The sequence below is a fragment of the Triticum dicoccoides genome, chromosome 7B (genome assembly GCF_002162155.2).
Source record: "Triticum dicoccoides isolate Atlit2015 ecotype Zavitan chromosome 7B, WEW_v2.0, whole genome shotgun sequence".
NCBI classification, from domain to species: domain Eukaryota; kingdom Viridiplantae; phylum Streptophyta; class Magnoliopsida; order Poales; family Poaceae; genus Triticum; species Triticum dicoccoides.
The window spans coordinates 117,589,045-117,604,702 of record NC_041393.1 but is presented as its reverse complement, the minus strand read 5'-3'; the positions used below and the strand labels follow the sequence as shown (position 1 = coordinate 117,604,702).

The following is a 15,658-nucleotide window of genomic DNA, read 5'->3' as shown; positions in this document are numbered from 1 at the left end:
TGGATTCCACATTATCTGCCTTATAGTAGAAACCTGCAAATTGCTGGCTTGGCTGCCTTGTGCTGGGCACTTTGGAAGCTCAGAAATAGAGCTTGTTTTGAATTTAAGCTAGTTAGATCATGTGCTGAGTTCATTTGGTATGTTGTGTCCTTTAGAACTATACTATTGGGCAGCGCTCCAGAATGGTGGTGATCGTGCAATACTGGAACAAGGTGCTGCTGCTCTTCAAAGGACGACGCTAGTGCATCAACATGATGGAATAAGGGAGCAAGGAGAGGCTTCTCTGATGATTGCTGGAAGAACCGGTGATAACGATGAGGAAGACGCAAAAAATATGACCCAAGAAATGGATGAGGACTAAAAACTTGGAGACACGGCTTCTTGGATGCTATAAATGGGGTGTGCACTTGCGTGTGCTGATGTTTGGGGTGTGGTTTTCCCCCCTGTAAGATAAAATTCTCTCTTCTGCTGGGTTGGCTTTACTTTCCGTTACCAGTTTTACTCTCAGTTTCCCCTGCTAGCGGGGCATGCAGCAGGAGGGGGTATTGCTCTCATAGCTGAGAACCCTACTTTCTAGTTTCTTTTGTTGCGCCAAGACGCTGTTTTGTGTTTGTTCCGTTATCTTTTGATAGTGGAGCCCGATCCATTCTTAGATTGTATGGGGAAAAAAATATCTATGGCACTTGGAGGTACACAGGTTCAGTTATCTTTTACCTGTCCCAAAACCTGCAGCGAGGCTTTTCGAGTATCTGAGGCACGGGCTTTGTATTGCTTACACTGCCAAGCTTCTCCGTGACCACCAGAACTCGTTTACGCTTCCCAACTCCAGCAAACCGATGAACGTTGCCTTTGTTCGGTGAAAAGACATGACATTCTCAAAGAGGATCCAGAATGGTATGAAGTGGATAGAACTGCGAAACAGCGAGTTAGGAACCAACATTTCCTATCTGGCATGGACATATTCATGCTAATTAACAAGCTCTTCTGAAAGCATCAAACCTTGGATTTCGGACGGCGTATAAAATGGTTATTGCTGTCGGAATATAAACCACCCCCCAAGCAGGAATTTTGATCTCAGGAATTAGCACCGAAAATGGGATCACTACACAGTAGAGCACGAAAGGTACCACATGAGCAACAACCTTCCTCACCAAGAAGAAGCTGTATAGCAAATAAAGCTTCCACCAAAGTGACACCTCCTGCTCAGGATCTAGATGATGTCAGATAAACACCGAAAAGGAAACATAAGAGTAATGATTTAATCAGACGTTCAGATTATGCACAAAAACCATGGTATGAAACGTCTGCAAAAATAAATTTCAAGCTCATGCATAGTTTTTTTATTACATAAAGGCACCCCCCGCTCGATGCTCATGCATACTAGACCAAAATATATCACTTATCATGAGGCATAACATCACTAGATTTGTTTCATGCAAACACTACTTGATTGTGCGTACTAACATGACAAGCAGGATTACCTTAGTAAGCAATATCTCTGCTCCCATCTTTCGGAATAAATTTGCTGCCCCACATGTCCAACGGTGTTGTTGACGGCGATATGCCTTCAGATTGCTTGGCAGTTCACTTTTTACCTGTGTTCCGGTAATAATCGAGTTACATCACGTGTAAAATATTGTAAAGATGGTCGTCAACCCAGGTTGGTTGGCCATTAAAAAAATTCAAATCACCCTGCTTCTCTCAAGATTACATCTTGTTTTCTATTTTATAATTGTTGATTTTTTTCAAAAATGTATAAACAATATAGTTTGGCATAAAGATTGAATCCATATGAGTATGTTAGTACCATGACTAACCTACCTTGACATCGCCAACATACACAAATTTCCATCCTTTCAAGCCTGCTCTGACTGCCAAATCCATGTCTTCAACTGTGGTTCGATCATCCCAGCCCCCAGCTTCCTTGATGGCAGAAATTCTCCATACCCCAGCAGTTCCTGAAGTTTTTAAAACAAGCAGTTCCTGGAGTTCAATAATTAATCCTACAGGGTTGCGAAGGGTTGAATTCATAATAGGAAAGGTGGCTGTTATACCATTAAAACCAAAGAAGGCAAATGTAGATGAACCTGCCTCCTGCTCTACTTTAAAGTGATAATCTAGTGTCATCTTTTGTATCCTTGTCATCAGGCATTCATTGGGATTAACTGCAAAATCGTCCCAAAATGCCAGTCAGCAAGCTTCCTGTCAATTGGAACAAGAGATGCATCAGACAGATAAATCCTACTCGGTTAACATAACTTGTGCACCATAAAAGGTCTATTGTTATATTTCCTTTACAAAATATAGTCAGATTTTATCTTTTTTCTCCAGTTTGGCCTTATTGTCAGCCTTACTTAACATGGACATGCAGTGGTGGTTTTTGCTCATCTCCTGCATAACATAAGATTGGTGCCATATTACTTACTACAGCAAGGTGGATTACAGGTTTACTAGTAGCATTGTCGGAGAATAGTAATGCTAACCAGATGAACTCATAATCAAGGTACACCCTTTGTTTTTATTTACTCCACATATTAGCTTTGTCTCAAGTCCTTGAAACAGCAAAATCAGTAGCCTTGGCGCAGTGGTAAAGTTGCTGCCTTGTGACCATCCTGGCTGCCCTTTTTTTTATTAGCTTTGTCTCAAGTCAAACTTTGTAAACTTTGATCAAGTTTATACACAAAATTATTGACATCCACAGTACCAAATCAATATCATTAGAATCATCATTGAATATATTTTCACATCATATATATTTGTTATTATGAAAGTTTATATTATTTTCTATAAACTTGGTCAACCTTTACAAAGTTTGACTTAGGTCGAAGCTAATATATGGAGTAAATAAAAACGGAGGGAGTAAATTTGACTGTTTTCCAGGCTTACCAAACTCCCAGCGTGCTTGAACAAGAGCAATTTGTGGATTACGTGCGAGATATGGGATGGTTCTCATGAGGAAGTCGGGCTCCGGTTGGAAATCGGCATCAAATACAGCGAGGAAATCACACTGTTGGACATAAGCATGCAGCATCCCCTCTTTCAGTGCACCAGCCTTGTATCCTTCTCGATTGTTTCTGACCTCATATTTTACGTTCTTGCCTTTCTTAGCCCAAGTTTTGCATTCCAGCTCCACCAGATCCTATTGAAAGCACACAACAAGCCAACTAGCAAAATCAATACAACTACCGAATCAAAGAACTCAAACTAATACTCCCTCCGTTCCTAAATATAAGTCTTTTTAGAGATTTCACTACAAACTACATACGGATGTATGTAGACATATTTTAGAGTGTAGATTCACTCATTTTGCTTCGTATTTAGACATTTTTTATTTATTTTTGGAAAAGAAAGCTACCTTGTTTCTTAATCGAGTTCGCCGTCCTAAAATGTCTCAAATTTTGCATTAGTCTACCACATTTTTTGACAGCCATGAATTGGAAAGGCCAAAAGTACAGCTATTTTCCAAATGTCGACAAGTACAGCGCTATAGTACTACTGATTCAACGCGCAATAGGCTTTTATACCTTGATGGTTGGATCCGTGGAATCGTCTAGAACCTGTACGATGACCCTATCCGACGGCCACGACAGCCCACACGCTGCTCCAATCGAAAGCTTGTACACCTGCGCCCAACACAAGAGGCAAATCGAGGTATAGTGCATTTTCTTTTTCAAAGGATGAAACGAAGTATTGTACAACGTACGTATACTGTATATGTACACGAACGGCTAACTTCACTACAGTATTAAATTACAGGAACACCCACGCGTACCTCCCTCTCGTTGTACATGGGGATTTGGACGAGCACCATGGGGTAGCCGAGGAGGCCGCGCTCCTCGTCCTCGTCCTCGCCGTCCTGGGCGCCGAGCGGGCCCGCGCTGTACCGCCGCTCGGGACGGCGCCGCACGAGGCTGGCGGCGGCCATGAACACGGCCTCGGCGAGCAGCATGGCCGACATGGCGAGGCACGCGCCCGACACCGCCGCGAGCGCCGGCGCCACTGCCCCGGCGCGCACCGCGTCCCAGCCCCGCAGCAGCTCGCCGCCGCCCGACGCGCGCCACCACCGCAGCAGCGGCAGGCCACCAGACCCAGCGAGCCACTCCGCCTTCGCCACCGCAAAGGCGGCGGCCCCCTCGCCGTCGCCGGCCATGCGACCGCGTGCCTCTTTTTGGCTTCTCGAGGCTGCTTTTCCAGTTGTGCGCGTCGGCGCGCAAGGGGGGCATTAGAGAAGTATAATAGAGCTGAGTCAGCGGGCTATAAGGATTAAACTAGTATATCTTTACTTAGGCTCCTTTGATTCAAAGGAATTCTATGAAATTTTTGGAGGATTAGAATCCTTAGGATTTTTTCCTACATTTGTTGTTTGATTCACAGGATTGAATCCTATAGAATTTGTTCCAATGGAATCAAGTGTACTACGGCCCAGTTCTTTTGAGTAGATTGTGGAGAATTTCAGTCTGGAAAATCTGGAGCTAAAAGAACTCGAATTCACTTCCAAAATCTGGAGAGGATTCTCTAGAATCCTAGTGCAATCCAAAAGCTACCAAAAAGCATGATTCTCCCAGAATCTCAGGATTTTGGCAAGTCCCACCAAAGAAAACGTTTCAAAATGGAAGTGTACCCCTATCCCATGGAGAATTTACACCCGGAATGCCACTGGACCATCCACGCACTGGCACGAGAAAACGAGCGAGCGCCTTCGCTCGACCCCTGCCTGTTCGCATCAGGGGAAGATTCCCCAGCCGTAGCAAGGGCTAGGGTTCCGCCGCAGAATCCACCCCGCCGCCCAGGCCCTTGCCGCCGCCGGCCCGGTTCCCGCCGCCGCCGACCATAACTCCCTCCGCCGCCCCTCTTCCTTCGCCGCTCATCCACCCCTCTGCCTTGTCTCCGCCCGCAACCACCAGCGTTGCACCTCCACGGCGACCCCGACGGGCTTTAGCTGCAACTGGACGGCCACCGGCGCTGCACCTCGACATCCACGAGCAGCCCACGCGAGGAGCGGGCCACACCAACGGTGAGCCATCTTGTTTCCTATCTCTCTGTTCTTCATTTATCTTATGCGAAATTGGATAGATAGACTGATTTATGTTGCATAGGTAGATGGATTGATGCTTGAATCTGTTAGATAGATGGATGGATTGATTGCTGATGGATGGATGGATTGAGCCAAATGTTGTAACTGGTAAAAGCAACAAAGATTCAGAACAATTGCTGTCAACAGCAGCAGTCTTGAACAATTGCTGATGGATGGATGGATTGATGCTTGAATTTTTTTGCTTGCTGATAGATAAATGGATGGATGGATTGATGCTTGATTTTTTTGTATGTGTGCTACTGTCAATGCTACTATGGTATTGATGTTATTGGTGCTATTTGCTACTATACGCAGATGTTGTTACATTGATTTTTATGGTAGAATGCCAATGTGATAATGCTTATGTCAATTCTGTTCAATGTTAATGTGATAATGGTGAATGGTAATGGTAGATGAACGCAGTACGCGAGGCGATTGTTGCTAGTCTCGTACCTTGAGATTATCCTTTTTTTAGTTCATCCACTTTTGTAATGAACAAATCTTTAAATCCATTCTAAATGTAATATTTAGCACTTTTTATGACATTCGGAAATCACTTTCGTACTCATATTCGACTAGATACTGTTAGAAACAACGAGGTGTTAATAAATTCATCAAACATTTTCTGTCTAAGGGTACTACAGACATTTCAACACACAACTTTTTCCAGAATCTCAACCTACAATCCCAGAAAAGAACTCGGCAACAGATTCTGGGAGAAGCAAATTCTGGGAGAATTTTCCAAAATCTTGATTCTGCAGAATCCTGTGTGAAAAGAACTGGGCCTACATATCATTGGAAATCTAGCATCCACTACAACCTCTTTTTTCAATTCCTTCGTTTTTCCTGTCGCATCAAACACTCTATGCTAATCCTATAGGATTCAAGTGGACATGCCACTCAAATCCTGTATTTTTCCTATTCCCACGTTTTGAAAATCCTGCAAATCAAAGAGGGCCTTAGTTGGAGGAAAGATAAGAGAAAAGAGAAGGTAAGCGGGCTCTTCGTGAAGAGTCAGCTCTAGCACATGCTCCTAGGCACTTTGTGAGAATGAAACGTGTGCCACATAATAAAAAAGTAGTACACTCTTTTGATCTATTATTATACATGTTGGCTATAAGATGGGCTGTAGATGACATGGCACTGTCTTATAGCCAGCGGCTGGCTATATTATTAACCATGCTCTTAGGTGGCCTGTGAAGATGACATGTGGGACCTGTGCCGCACTCGCGTTGCCGCGCCGACGTGGAGCCCGCCTGTCACGGTCCTGACTGGAGGTCGCGCTCGTGGGCGAGGGCCGGGAAGATGCCAAGACGAGGTGGGCGTGGGCGCCGAGGGAGTCGTGGTCGGCGTTTGGTTTCCGGCTTTTGTGGCTGATGGGTGTTAAGGATTAATTATAATCCTAATAATCCATGCTTAACAACCGCCTTAGATAAGTAACCGTCATTAGTTACCGCCTTTATGGCGTCCTTTGTAAAGGTCGCGTCCGTTCAACGCGTCCTCTCACTTTGTATATATAGCCTTGTTTGTCATCAATAAAGAGACACTGTTCATTCCCATCATTCGCTCCTCTCTCCCTCTCTCTTTTTCCTATTAACACGTTATCAGCCCTTTGCCCTAACCCGAGCAAGCGATTAGGCCACTAAACAAACCGGCAGCGCCGGCGGCGCCCGCACACTATCAATCCGTCACCGGCGATGTCCTTGATGGCCGAGAGACGGCCGAACGAGTGCGAGCCCAGACCTCTTTGACGCATCGCGTTGTCCCCGGCGGAGCGATTTCACTAACGGCTCGCCTGCGAGCAACGCGGAACTAGCGACAGTCCAAGCCCACCGGCGCGTGGTGCGTGCACGCTTCACCCTGCAGAACGGCACGGCGGCGCAAGTCTCCAGCCGGCGCATGGTCGCGTGGCCTCGACCTCCCGCATCAGCCCGAGGCGTTCACGGCCCAGGCGCGGCGAATCTCTCGATCTGGGAAGAAACCAGATGCAAATGAGATGAAAGCACAAAATCCAGAGAGAAAGGTAAGAACGGGGAGGGGATCAGAAGGAAACATACAAGATCCCTGTAACACATCTCATACAAAACGACAATCATCCAAAGACCAACTCTGTATCTTGATTGATACATCAAGCAGGTGATTCAATTCCAATTTTGTTCCTGCACGAAGTAAGCACTAACCTCCAGGGCGTCGTTTGCATGCCGTCCAAGGCAAACTTCGGCGGCGACCCATGGCCCGGACAACGCTGCCTCGGCCAGGCTCCTAGCTGAGCGGCGGCAACCTTCGGCCCGGCTGCTCCCAGCGCTGCACCCGGAGGTGGCCGCAGCGGCTAATGGCCGGAGACCAGCATGGCAATGCCCTCAGGCGCGCGGCAGCGCGGTCCACAGCCCAGGCAGAGGCGACACCCTCTGTGCCCGACGCACCCCGGCGGCGCCTCCCATCGGCCTGAATCCTCGGCGCACAGCGACGAGCCCGCCACATGGCCATCATCCGAGGCTCTCGACCTCAGGGCGGCTCCCACGGAGCGACCAACCACGACGCGGCTATCCAGCCCTTCGGCGTGAGCGCACCATGAGCGGCAGTGGAGGCGACGTCCTCCGGCACGGCGCAGAAACCGACGGCCGGCAACGCCCTCTGGCGTGCGACGTTGTACGAGCAAGCCCTCCGGCTACGGCCGGCGGCGACATGAACCGCAGCATCGGTGCCTCTCTGCAGAACTAAACAAATCGATGGCGATAGGGAACCTTATCCCTTCGGCCATTTGAGTCTAAGCCCTTCTAGTTTCTTTTATTGGCAAATGCGTCATCAGACTTAATATTACTTGAACACAAGCCATCAGGTTTACTGTTTTAGATTTTGGTTAATACCAGCATATAATATTGGTTGAGTTCTAAGGCATTGAGCCTATGTTTTTGGATGGGCCGACCATTACATCTGCAATGAACCCTAAAGATACTAGTACTTTTTTTACAATAAGTGCAACAACTACGTTTTGCATTTGATTTTCTTCTTCTTGCAAATCATGATGTAAATTCAAAACAATGATTGTGAAGTGTCATACTTAATATGACTACATCATATTTTATTTGCGAATCACAAGGTATGATGGCATCTACTGTGTAATTTGCAGATTATCCATCACTACTGTGAGGTCTACATCTTTTTATTTTAACAAGATGACTACCTTCGAAGTGCTCTTCCAAATGTTAATATTATATGTGACTACCTCAAGATATTATAAGGTAATACTGGCATCTACTGCAAATTTTGCAGACTATCCATTATTACAGCAAGGTCTACATCATGTCACTTTGACAGATGATTACCTTCAAAGTGATTTTACACATTTTGCATAACATAAGGTAATAGAATTACGAACATCTACTGACAAAAGTCAGACTATGTTATCTATTACTGCGAGGTCTACACCGCATCCGGCGATTATCTTCAAAGTGTTATCCTATATAAATTGAGGTCAACACATATGAGTGTATAGCTAGCATCAGCTATCATAAAATTTGCTCCTTTGAAGCCATTATTGTTGTTCACTAAAATTATTTACTCTCCTAGTAAAGAAATAATAATAATGATCTTACATGATTAAAATGGCATTTTCTTCTAGTATCAATTATTTAAGCATCATTTTGCTTGAATAAGTCGTGGAAAATTACACAAATATTACTATTTGTGATGATATTGTCGTCCATACATAAAGGTAGAGACCATAATTTATAGCAAATATCGAGTGTCTCAAACACTATTACAAGATCCACATCACATTTTGGGTTGATATTTTATAGTGACTAACCCCATGTTTGAAAAATGTCATGGCTATTCTCTTGATAGCTAAATATGTACATATTCATTTTATGTCGCAAACTTCACTTAGTTCTCAAACTAAGTACATTATGGATGAGTATTTATTCACTTCGAATATTTTCCTTTAAGAGAAACATGCTGCCATGAGCACATCATGAATGATCGCCCATTTGTTTTTCAAGACCTCAAGTCTATTGCATCTCACAATTCTATCACATAATCAACTTCAAGTTGAGATCTCGTGATCAAATATTTTTATATGCAGATCCGGTTGAAAATTCCTTATACACTTTATCTCCTCTTAAGATGGTACTACCATTTTTATAATGAAGAAACATGGAATTTCTTAAAATCATCAGATTCATCCAACGGGTGCTATACCATTATTTGAAATTCTTGCTAGTACCGAGAATACTATGCAAGTTAGTGGTAACAACACAAAACCATGAGGAATTCGAAGTAAAGTGGATGCTAATAGACAACCAAAGATAGAATCATCTCTTAATAGGAATTGGCCGTTTTCAAATGATCAAAAGACAACTCTCCAGTTTGTCAAATGTGTGGTTATATAAATATTGTACCTATGATTACCAGACCATCAAACATATGGTCGAACCACACCACAAATTTATTAAAAGGCCAATAAGTTTAATGGGATAAATTTGAAAATTTGCAAATAACAACCAAATTCTAGTAAAGGATTGTTCTCAGAATCTTCATCAGAAGGAGGACCAAAATCTAGTGCAGAAAATGGAGGATGAACTCATTTGCACTCAAGCATATCGGGGACCTCAGGTAATCTCCTAATTATCCCACCATATTATTAGCCTATACTTGTACTACAACATGTAGTAAAATGTCCAATATCATATCCCTTGGATACAATATTCGATAAATTTGAATGTATGCTTCAATTCATACTCAATATTGTTGCGCACACAATGATTTTCTAAGTATTAATAAATTAAATATTAGGCTTGATAGCCTTAGCCATCCTGGTTTGGGGGTGATTAGAAAATTGTTGACAATTCTGTTGGTCACAACTTAACAAGTTGTAAAATATTCCCCATATCATCAGATTATATGTGCACCACATGTGTCATAGGGGAAATCTGTTTTAAGGAACTCTCACCTTAAAAATTCTAAGCAAGCCACTTATTCTTCCTTGAACGCATTCAAAAGATATATGTGGATTGCTTAACCATTATCTGGGGTAATTTAGATAACTTATGGTACTCATATACACATTCATAAATTGTTTAAGTGTGTTTCTAATCACACACAACCATGATCTTACCCGATAAATTGCTTAACTTATCAAAGTAGGAGCAAAATTCTCCTGAACAAAGGATAAACCCATTCGAATGGACAATGTCGTTGAACTCATTTCACGAGACTTTTATGATTGCATTCAGTACTCTATGTACATACCCATAATGGTTTTGTTAAATTTATTATCAAAGATATTTAAATGAATTACATGACCACTTTTAAAGAATTGTAAATTTACCAGCCTCTTGCTGGACACATACGACCTTACACACCGTAAGTATGATCTAAATCATACCAACTGCATATCATACTACTTAACCCCCTTGTAGTAACTACGTGGAAATCAACAAAGTATTTCCTATCTGCAATAATTCGGTTACATATCGATATCACCACTCCAGCGTACATCAATGGGCAGTTATAGAAAATTAGGGATCTATTTGAGGAATACCATTTTATCCGTCAATCAAAATTATTCATAGCCCGTATGCTAATTGCATCAGCAATAAGGATATTTTCCGGCATTAGGGGGAGATAAGTACCACAAAGAATGCCGAGAAATAAATTATAAATGTTATTGACATTCAATCCTTATATCCACGTACTCAAAGAATCTGAACTATAAGTTTAGAGAATCATATATTTGCAACACATTGCAAATTTGCCACATACATTTACTGATGAGAAGGTGTCACTAAATCCAATATTCCTGCAGTAAAGTGTCAGAAAGAGTGGAGGTACCTGATAAACCACTCTTCTCCCCAAATGAGAGCAAGAGGGGGAGAAAGTCTGACAACATGAGATATAACTTCTCATATGCTTCCGCGGAAACAGAAGAAATCAATTCCTCAACCAGTAAATGTAATTCAACATCAAGTTGAAAGACACCTCACTGGATGCTCATCATCCAAAGCCCGGCATAAATGTGCACAAATGTTTTGGTGCCGGGACATCGAAACACCTTGCCTCCATTTGTTGTAGGAAATCACAAGGAGTTAAAAAGGAATAAATATATTATCCACAAACTTCAATGATTCCATTAGAATCATATAAACTAAAGACTACATTTGTCGACATATATTTCTTCTCAAATTGCTAAACCTTTTGGGCCCGAACCAAAATCCATGGTAGAGTGCCTCCTGCACTCATATTGGTTCACATAAAAGGAAGTAAGTAATGAAGAATAGCACTCGCTCTACAAATGAGTAGTATTTACCGCAGTAATACCTACTCCTCATAAGTATCTTCCATATGGAAAACTAAAAACTTCTCATTCATAGACAAAGTCAATGAGGTGGTGAGAAAGCGAGGCTTGTAGCAAAAGGGTTCACGCAGAGACCCGACATCGATTATGATGTAACATATCCTCTTGGTATGAGTGGAATTATGTTTCGATACTAAATATCATTGGCAATCAAAATAATAACAATATCCATGCAGTTGATGGATGAAGTGGCTACATACTCATATGAGTATCTCATTTCGGAAATCTCTATTCAAGTCCCTGAAGGGCTTATACTTCTGAATCCAAAAGAAAATCGCAACATTTTTTGTGTAAAACTTCATAAGTCACTCTATGACTTGAAATAATCGGAAATTTATAATGAAGTCTCTCAAGGGCTTACAATTCCAAATCCAAAATAAATCACAACATATTTGTGTAAAATTTCAGAAGTCACTCTATGGCTCGAAATAGTCGGAAATCATATGGTACTACCGACTAAATGAGTTCCTTCTTCAAAAGGATTACTCGAATAATGATGATTATTTACATGTTTAATAAAGGAATCCCAAATTTGATTTCCTTTCATCACCTCAGTGTATATTGATGACTTCATCATTAATGTCTATACAAGACTTAAACATACACATAATCATCTCAAGACGGGAAATTTGGATTCAACCAAATTTAGCTTAAGCTTACAACTTGAGCATTCTCTCAAGAATACATATCAGTCTACATATATCCAAGACATATACGAGAAGTTCAATGTGGATATATCAAACCAATAAAAGACATGTAATATGGTCATAGTACCCCTGATAGGGTACAAATCCATTCATACCTAGGGGTGATAATGAAGTGATATCAGGACCTGAAGTTCTATCTGACTAATGTCAAAGCACTCATATAATTGCAAAACTACGTCAGGCCTGACACTAAATTTGCTATCTTTGTTCAGAGTGCAACCCACAACAAAAGGTATATGGATGATATAAGAAATATTAGCTTATATCTCAAGCTCACAATAAAGCTTGGATATTTCCATCAGGAAATACAAGATATGACCATGATATGATATAATGATATTGGCTCTTTCTTTGATCCCAACAATGCCATATCAATGACTGAATTTGCGGGAATAGCCTTCATATGGAAGTCATCTAAATGAGCATTAATGGCTATTTCTAGTTATCATTTTGACATAATTGCTTTATTTAAAGGCACTGCAAAATATGCATGATTTGGCAAGAATGATTAACCACACTCAAAATCATGTGGCTGAGATTCATCAGAATCACATAACTTGTTCTTATCAAGATTCTAGCACTTGTGTTACTCGATATGTATAGGTTATATGAAGAGCAGTATCATATTGCACATTGCTCAAAATTCACTTATCCTCACGAATTATAGAAAGTGAGGAAACAATTTACAAACAAAATATTGGAAAATCCAATGGATTATTCATAATGTCATGATAATGCCATTGGAATTGGTCAGACACATCCTTTAGATTTGCAAAGTTCAGCGGGAGTAATCTCCCAAACTATAACCTATCAACAATGATCAGATTGCATATATTGTACTCTTTTTCCCTTGATGAGTTTTTCTCTAATGGTTTCTCATAAAAGGTTTTTAATGAGACAATATAAACACAAGTGTCTATATATGCCATATCATTTTCTCCTTATATTTTTTCTACCGGGTTTTAAAGGAGTTTTCAATGGCATATTAGATCGCACTCTTTTCCCTTATGAGTTTTCTCTCAATGTTTCTCATAATGGTTTTTAACGAGGCAATATCTTCTCAAAGATCATATATCATACTTTCTATTTTCCCTACCGGATTTTTTAAAGGAAGTACTCAAGATATATTAATTGTTCTCTAAACTTATCGATGAGTTTTCTCCTTCTTCAAAGGTTTTTCCCATATGAGTTATCAAGAGACAATAATTATTATATGTTGCATCATTTTCTTCTTATTTTTCCCATTGGGTTTAAAGGAGTTTCAGCAACGTATCTACACTATTTTCCTCATATTTTTCCCACAGGGTTTTTGGAGGAGTATTTCTCAATATGAAGATGATGAACAATCTCAAGGCAAACATACTAAAGGAGTCTTTATCAAGATGGCGCATATAACCGAAGACAAGCATGGATTAGGGGGAGTGTTAAGGATTAATTATAATCCTAATAATCCATGCTTAACAACCGCCTTAGATAAGTAACCGTCATTAGTTACCGCCTTTATGGCGTCCTTTGTAAAGGTCGCGTTCGTTCAACGCGTCCCCTCACTTTGTATATATAGCCTTGTTTGTCATCAATAAAGAGACACTGTTCATTCCCATCATTCGCTCCTCTCTCCCTCTCTCTTTTTCCTATTAACAATGGGCACCGTCCACCCACCAGCCACCGGAACCGGAGCGTGCACAGTTCGAGGAGAGGTGGCACCAGCACGAGCAGGACGAGAGCTTTTCCGCCTCCCGAATTGGATGCGCCCCGTCGTGTTGCTCGTGTTGCGCTAATGGACAGCAAGTTCGTTCTCTTCTTGAGAGAGGACATGGCCCCGGTTTCGTTTATGTAATTGTTACTGAGTTTCGATTTCAATTATTCTGAGAGCATCTTTCATAGATTCCAAAATTTGGCGGTCCAAAATCAAAAATGTAAAATTTGGACCGCCAAAAATGCATTTTGGAGCTTCAAAAAAATGTCAACTCCAACAGATGGTCCAAAACCGGCCAGCAGCCGCGCGTCTGTTGTTCAGCCGCTGTCCAGCCACTGTACAGCCGCACATATTGCATAAAAACATGTATCCAACATATACTATCGAATCCCAAGTTAAATCATCTACATTGCACACAACCACCGTCAAACATACTATTCAATCCCAAGTTAAATCATCAAGTTTCGTCATTTTTTACCTTGGGGAATTCCGTCGAACACCTAGCGCGCGCGGTGGAAGAAGATGGCCGCTGGTTGGATTGGCTGCTGCTCACGGCTGCGGTCGGCTCCTCCGGACGGCGGCGGTGATAAGAAAAGAGCTTCGAGGCCGGCCAAGAGGAGCTCGGCGGGTGGCGAACAGTACTTCGGCAGCCGGGCGAAGGGCGTCGTGCGGCGGTCGTCCGGCCGGCACAACGACCATGAACAGGCTCACGGTCGACGGGGACGAAGTTGGCGGCAGCCTTAGACCCGGCGGAGGCCTACCGCGGTAGCCGGACCGCCGGAGGCGCTGAATCTCACGCCGGCTGCCTCCCGATTCGGCGGCCACCGGGCGGCTGCGAGTCGGCTACCGGCGAGGGAGGCGACGATGGCAGAGGGCGGCGGCGGGGATTTGTGGTAGTGGCGGCGCCGACGGCGTGGTTTTCCGCGGTCGCGACGGCAGATTCCTGCCGGCTGATCTTCGGGCGGGTGGGCGGGAACGAAAAGGAAGTGGCGGTTGGGTGTTCGCGGGCGGCGGCTGGTTTTGGACCAGATGCACCTCGTGATGTAAATTTGCACCGCGAGGTATTGGATTTTACATCACAAGGAGGCTGCAATCCAATTTTTATTTTTATTTTGCATATGGACCGTCTGTTGCCCCAGACGGTTCAAAAGTTAGTTATTTTTACATTTGGACCATCTATTGAAGATGCTCTGATGCGGTAGATGTATATTGTGGCTTTACGGTAGAAGAGGATTGCTTCACACCGCATATGGTTTTCCTCTCCCAAAGTTCTCTAACTCTGTGAAGTGACGGGAAGTTGTGTTAAAAGAAAGGGAAACGATTAGCATCCACCGGCGGATTGCTCCGAAGGGTCAACTGCCTCTATCGTCTACCACGTGTCCATGTGTCCCCCTCTGTTGTCCATCTTTCCTTCCTTAGAAACATCACAATCCAATTGCTCTTGTCTCACCCAGGAACAGTTGTAAGGCCTCGGCTCGTACGGGCATCGATTGTAAAAATACTATAAATTTCTGCAACAAGACCTTTATTGCGATATTTAATTTGCAAATTTCATGACTTCTGTAATGAAACTTTTGTCACAAAAATTTCTACGACAAGACCTATGTTGCAAGGAAAAAAACGTAACAAGACTTTCTTTGCAAAAAAATGCAACTAGACCTATGTTGTAAAAAAATCTGCAACACCACCCATATTGGAAAAGTCCTTCCGCAAAATCATCTATGTTACAAAAATATGAAAACGAAAAAGAAATCTGCAACACAAGCATGTTCGCTCATACTACATGTGTCCCACCTGACATGTGCCCCTTACTCCTCATGGCTCTC

General features: G+C 42.6%; 1 pseudogene; it reads right to left on the bottom strand.

The window, feature by feature from the left end:
- Window positions 1–710: 710 nt before the first annotated feature.
- LOC119341848 lies at window positions 711–3,991 on the bottom strand (annotated as a pseudogene).
- Window positions 3,992–15,658: the final 11,667 nt, after the last annotated feature.